The 7,130-nt window shown below is 32.6% G+C and overlaps 1 protein-coding gene across 1 annotated transcript in view; it reads left to right on the forward strand.

Moving 5' to 3' along the window:
- LOC142339527 (uncharacterized) overlaps positions 1–7,130 on the forward strand; it is a 158,451-nt gene that overhangs the window by 68,288 nt on the left and 83,033 nt on the right. The gene's annotated exons all lie outside the window — the stretch shown is intronic.

Below are 7,130 nucleotides of genomic sequence, written 5' to 3' on the forward strand. Positions count from 1 at the left end.
TTTGTTTATTTTTGTCTTATTATTTGATATTATTAGTGAGAGAACTCATCGACATTTAATGACAGGTTGCTAATGAAAAATTAAGGAATATAGTTGGAAGTTTTAGTTCAAAGCACTTGTTTTTTTATGTTGATCCTGTCTTTAGAAAAAATGGAAGTTGAATTTTTAGTCTTGCTTTTTTGTTCTGGTGTTGTTTTATTGTTTCGTCTCATTACTAAAAGCTCCCAGTTAATGATTGTCAGGTCATGATTTAATACGGTTCACTGAATTGTTTTTAAGGACTTCTCCTGCTATGTTTTTTTACTTCGTCGAACAAAAATTTTTCGCCCTACCTTAGTTCAGAACTTGTTCAACATTTTGTGTGAATTCTTTTTGAATCCTCTAAGCTAGTTTCGTTCTGCTAAAAGTGTTTTTAGACAGCAGTTGCATTGCAAAGAAATTCAATATGAAAACAGTCAGTATCAAAAAACCAAATCAGAAATAGAAATGGGATAAACCCATAAAGCCCAATTTTAGATGCCCGTTACTTGAACCTTGTTCTGAGTTACCATCTTTGATGCTTATTGGTGTTGATACTAGCCCTGGTGTCGTCTCACTGCGAAACAGGAGTATATTCGGCTCCAAAATGATATCAAATATTTTGCAATTTACAATTGCTCAACGGTGGTCATTGATAACTCAATTAATTGATGTAATTGTATCTTTCAGTAGCTGTTGCGTTCTGTGACTTTTATACTAAGTGTGTTTTCAAAAAGTTTCACCGAGTTTTATTGCGATTTTTGTTTTTTTTGTCTTATTATTTGATATTATTAGTGAGAGAACTCATCGACATTTAATGACAGGTTGCTAATGAAAAATTAAGGAATATAGTTGGAAGTTTTAGTTCAAAGCAGTTGTTTTTTTGTTGTTGACCCTGTCTTTAGAAAAAATAAAAGTTAAATTTTTAGTCTTGCTTTTTTTGTTCTGGTTTTGTTTTATTGTTTCGTCTCATTACCAACAGCTCTCAGTTAATGGTTGTCAGGTCATGATTTAATACGATTCTTTGAATTGTTTTTAAGGACTTGTCTTGCTATGTTTTTTTTTACTTCGAACAAAAACTTTTCGCCCTACCTTAGTTCAGAACTTGTTCAACATTTTGGGTGAAATCTTTTTGAATCCTCTAAGCTAGTTTCCTTCTTTCATTCTGCTAAAATTGTTTTTAGACAGCAGTTGCATTGCAAAGCAATTCAATATGAAAACAGTCAGTATCAAAAAACCAAATCAGAAATGGAAACGGGATAAACCCATAAAGCCCAATTTTAGATGCCCGTTTTTTGAACATTTTTCTTAGTTACCATCTCTAATACTTATTGGTATGCATGCTAGACCCCTATATCGTCTCACTACGAGGAAGGAGTATGATCAACTCCAAATTGACATCAAAATATTTTGCACTTTGGCATTGTACAAAAATGTTTTTTGCACTAGTTATTTCTCTTCTTTCAATCGCAATCTTCGTTATGGGAATTAACGGCGGCTATTTTTCGGCAATCTGCCGTGTATGTTTTGTGTTGAGAAAATTGACAATAAACTGAGAAATTTTAAATTTTTTTCTCAATTTTCTGCAGTTTGTTGTTTTGTTTTCTAATCTTGAATAAATTTGCTAGCCTATTATGACTTGCCTGTTGTTTTGCGAGCAGTTCGATACTCTATTTGCTCCACTGAACCCTTTTGGCTCGTCAAAGTTTTCGTGTTAATGTTAAAGTGATTAGTTTTTTTGAAGTAAGATAATCATAATGTCAATTGGCGCGGACAATTGTTTCCTTGAAATCGTTTCCAGAATTTTTCGGCTATGTTCTATTAATCGATAATTTTTTGGATTATAGTTAAAACAGGTTGTAAAAGTCAATGCGGCACGTGAAACCAAATGTTTTGGTAAAACGAATTGAGGCGAAGAGTGACTGATTTTTGATTATTACGCGTTTTTGAGAACAAGCGAGGAAAGTAGGTGTGAACAAACTTTCGCTACGCCAGCAAAATTTATTGATATCGTGTGGGTTTTTCGAATTTTTTTTGGGGTGAAGTGGTTTTTCTATTTTATACGTTTGGGAGCTTTTTTGACCATCTCAATCATACATGAATGATTTATATCCAATGTTGAGCTACTTTGTGATTTCGCCGTTTTCGACGGTTTTTTAGCGGTTTTTGAATCTTTTTCATGTTTTTACTGTCTCGGCAAACATTTTGGTTGTAATTCGTTTTTGTTTTATGTTGGTTTTTGGGGCCTGCTGATTTAGGCAAGATCAGTTTTTAACTGAAGAAAATTGTCTAAATTTTATGACTTGTTGTTTTGCTGTTTTAGGAATTTTGCTGTTTTAGGAATTTGTACCTTATTACGTTTTTTCTGCCTGTTTTTTCATGTTCAACTGTTTGCTTTGAAGTGTCAGTTGGTTATTATTATAAGTGGGAGCAATGAAAGGTTTCATAGCCTTTTTCCAATGGAAAAAATTTGTCAATTTGGCAGTTTTTGTTCTTGTTCATGTTAATTGTTTTACAGTTGGATTAGGTGTCGCTTAGGTATAAAGTAGGTGGATACTGATTTTTAGGGTATGCTGAGAACATTTATTGAGACTTTGCTATTTTCAGAGCTTTTTAAAAAGAAAACAATTGATTTTTTAATTTTTTAAATATTTCTTTGCTTGCTTATTGTTGTTTTGAGATATATCGTTGGTTTCATTTATCCCACCCTTTGATAGACACTTCTCGAATTAAGTTATACCAGACGTTATATTATACACAATGCTTTTGGAGTCGCAACTTACAAACTTTTACCAGGAGATTGTTTTTATAATTTGTTTTTCCCTGATAATTTTTTACCCTGTTGTTTCAAATTGAATAATATAATGAAGTTGATATTTTTCATCAGTTAGTTGTAACTTTTTTTAGATGGGTATCAGAATGGCATCAGCCAGCAGGATTCTAGAAATCACATTCTAAGCAGTAATTTCTTTACATCTGTGTTTTGTGCTAGATGATTCGGTGATTCAACCATAACAACCTCAAACAACCAAAAATTTTTCTGGAGGTGTTTTTTGGAGGTCATTTGAAGCTAAACAAGACATTTTTCATTGAAAAATGATACAAATTACTGAATTTTTTCTGTTTTTATTTGTTCTTCGCTTTTTTATTATATAAATCGACAAGATGTTGGATTGGTGTATGCTTGACCAGAAATAATTATAGAATTTTTTTAAAAATGGTTTCGAAGTAGCATATTGTCAATTTATCAATTTTTTGTTTATTTTTTTAAATTTTGCAGATAATTTTTCTTTGGTTTTGTCATTCACTTCCTTTCCCTTACCTCAGTTTTCTCTACTTGAAATTTTTTTGTTTGGTTTTTCTGTCAATTTGTGGTCGTTTAATGAATGAAAACTAAACATGTTGCACGGTATTTTCCCAATGGGTGTTCTGGACTTCCAAATTATAAGGAAATTTTTATCAGATGCTGTATGGTTTCTGGTCAGATACTTTTTAATTGTTAGTTTTCGTGTTAATGTTAAAGTGATTATTTTTTTTGAAGTAGGAAAATAATTATTTAAACTGCCGTGGAAAATGGTCTCCTTGAAGTCGTTTCCAGAATTTTTGCGGCTATGTTCTTTTAATCGATAATTTTTTGTAATGTATTTTAAGCATGTTGTAAAAGTCAATGCCGCACGTGAAACCAAATGTTTTGGTCAAACGAATTGAGGCAAAGAGTGACTGATTTTTGTTCATAACGCGTGTTTGAGAACAAGCGAGGAAATAAGGCGTGAAAAACTTTCGCTACGCCAGCAAAATTTATTGATCTCGTGTGGCTTTCTCCAATTTTTTTCGGGTGAAGTGGTTTTTCTAAACCATGTTGAAATGTTTTTTTAAATGTTTGAAATGTTTTGGAGCTTTTTTGACCATATTAATCATACAATAATGTTTTATATGCAATGTTTAGCTACTTTGTTAATTCGCCGTTTTTGACGGTTTTTAGCGGTTTTTGTGTTTTTATCTTTTTCGTGTTTTTACTGTCTGGGCAAACATTTTGGTTGCCATTCGTTTTTTTATGTTGGTTTTCGGGGCCTGTTGATTTAGGCAAGAGCAATTTTTAACTGAAGAAAATTGGCTAAAATTGACTTTTTCGCCGAATTTTGCTCTTTTTGAAATTTTTACCTTATTACGTTCTTTTCCTGCTTTTCAGAATATTTTTTCATGTTGAACCGTTTGGCTTGAAGTGTTAGTTGGGTTATTGTTAATAAGTGGGTGCAATGAAAGGTTTAATAGCATTTTTTCCCATAGAACAAGTTTATCAATTCGGCAGTTTTTGTTCTTGATCATGTTAATTGTTTTACAGTGGGATTAGGTGTCGCCTATGTGCTGAATAAATACTAGGAGGAACTGATTTTTAGGGTTTGCTGAGAACATTTTTTGAGACTTTCTGAGCTTTTTAAAAAGAAAACAATTTTAGTTTTTTAATTCTTTGTGCTTGCTTATTGTTTTTTTGAGATATATCGTTGGTTTCATTTATCCCACCCTTTGATAAACACTTCTCGAAATAAATTATACCAGACGTTATATTATACACAATGCTTTTGGAGTCGCAACTTACAAACTTTTACCAGGAGATTGTTTTTATAATTTGTTTTTCCCTGATAATTTTTTACCCCGTTGTTTCAAATTGAATAATATAATGAAGTTGATATTTTTTATCAGTTAGTTGTAACTTTTTTTTAGATGGGTATCAAAATGGCATCCAAACAGCAGGTTTCTAGAAATCCCATTTTAAGCAATAATTTTTCTTTACATCTGTTTTTTGTGCCAAATGATTTGCTGATGCAACCTTAACAACCTTAAGCAACCAAAATGACTGATTTTCTTTTCGTTTTTCACGTTTTTTATCAAGAACTTTAGCGGCGTTTCAGTACAGTAAAATTTGCAATTGTTGTCATTTTTTGCATGCTTCGTCTGTTGGAGCAATTTGAAGTTTTTTTAAGGCTTGAAGATGGCTAACTTGATAGTTTCTAGATTTAAGAAAATTCTATTCAATATTTCAATTTTTGGCGACTTACCAATAAAATTTGCGATTTCCTATGAATATCCTTGACTTTCTTCTGATATTTTTGTAGTTGTATAATCATTGAACTCCAATGAGGCTTTTATGAGCTTGAAGTTGGGTTACTGGATACTTTTAGTGTGATTTAAAGGTTGTTTAAGATGTTTTTTTTTCATAATTTTCGGAGACTTTTCATTGGAAATTTCAATTTTTTCATTTTTTTTTGTACATTTTCAGTTCTACTTGTTGGGGCCATGTAGCATTCAAAAGTGTTTTGCATGCTTTTTTGTGTATAGGTTGTTTGCTTAGTTCTATGTTTTGTGTAGATTAGTTTGAAGAACTTGAGCACTTATAGGTAGTTATTGCTAATTTTTTGAAATTAACGTTTTTGTCGTGTCGTTCTTGCTTCTGTTTGGCTCTTATATGCAGCTAGAACTCTGCTATACTGTGCAGCAAGCAACTTATATGCATTACAGATTTTAGAGAGAAATGATTGATTTTGATGAAATAAGCATGAAGAATTAGTCAAATTTTTGCGTTAATTTGTTTTTCGAAGTTTTCTCTTGTTTTGTCAGTTACAAATTCGTACACAAGTAGTCAATGTTTTTTTTCGACATCAGTGTTGTGTCCATGTTCGACTTTTTACGTTATAGTTTTTGTGTTAAAACTTTTAGCGTCGGAAGCTCTAGTGGATCTTGATAATCAACACCCTGGCTTTCAACACGCTTATCCTAAAGGTATCGGCTTTTAGAATGCTATTATTTCTGTATTTCTCTGATTTTGAGAAACCTCTTTTTATTGACTGTTATTGTTCAATTGTTGTGCTGGTCAGATTGGGTAATTTGTAATGTTTCATGCATTGTATTGAATTTGAGGACTTGTACTGCTATGTCTTTTTTTTACTTCGTCGACTAAAATTTTGTTTTACTTTTACCTCATTTTGCCGCTTTTGGACATTATGCATGAAATCTTTCTGAGTTCGCTAGGCTAGATTCAATCTCCGCTAATTCCGCTCAAATTGTTTTTAAACAGCAATCGCTCAGGAAACCAATCTAAATTGAACGGAGACATGGAACACGAAAACAAAAATAGAAACGGGATAAATTAATAAAGGCCCATTTTAGATGACAACTCCATAAACTTTGTTCATAAGTCTTAGTTGTAATCTCTAATGCTTATTGGCATTGATACCAGCACGTGCTCCATACTAGCTATGTTTTTTATCTACTTTTTGACGAGATCGGAATACTATGTACAAACGCTGTGTTTTTTAACATACTGATTTGTTTAGTGTGCAAAATATTTTCTTCCTTATAATTTTTGTTTATTTGCTCTCGAAAAACTGGTGATAGTAAAGCCCGAGGGTAACCTGTAGCGCTGTAGCTCTCTTTGAGCAGTGGTAGCCTATAAGTTCACCAAAATTGCTCAGAAAGCAAATTGCATTTTTTGAACTTATAAGGACAGGCTCTAAGGGTACGATTCAGCAGAGCTGTTAAGGAACGCTTGAGGCGAAACAATTTTGTGGTTTGAAGATTGGTTATCCTAAAAGGTCCCCCACCATTTATGTTCCCGCCACTCACCTGATGCTGTCCTTCTACTCTTAAGCTGGCTACAACCAAAGTCATCCCCTCGCCTGTTGTCCGAGAGCAATTGGTCCATTCGTCGTACATTTGTCATTTTTTGTGTTTGAGGTGTTACGCTTCTCCAAGAATTTGGGAAGGTTTTTGTACTATATTGTTTTTGTTAATATAAACGTTTTTAGGTTTCTTTTTGCTACTCGTTTTGCTATATTAAAAGAAAGATTTATGAGCTCGGAAAAATTATATTAATGGTTTTTTTGGAGTTTGCTATGGTACTCGAAATTAGCTACTTAATCGTATATTATTGAGCTAATGCTTGTTTTTCAACTCAACGAATATTAGTTTTGCCCTGGCAAAAATTGGAGGAAAATTTTGAGTGATTTTATGTTGAAGCGGTAGAAGCAAAAGCCAATTGAGGCACGTAAACTTTTTTCTACGAAATAGAATCGAAGAAGTAGATTATCCGGAGAGTTCTTGTTCGCACACTGTAA

The sequence above is a fragment of the Convolutriloba macropyga genome, chromosome 5 (genome assembly GCF_964194025.1).
Source record: "Convolutriloba macropyga chromosome 5, txConMacr16.3, whole genome shotgun sequence".
NCBI classification, from domain to species: domain Eukaryota; kingdom Metazoa; phylum Xenacoelomorpha; order Acoela; family Convolutidae; genus Convolutriloba; species Convolutriloba macropyga.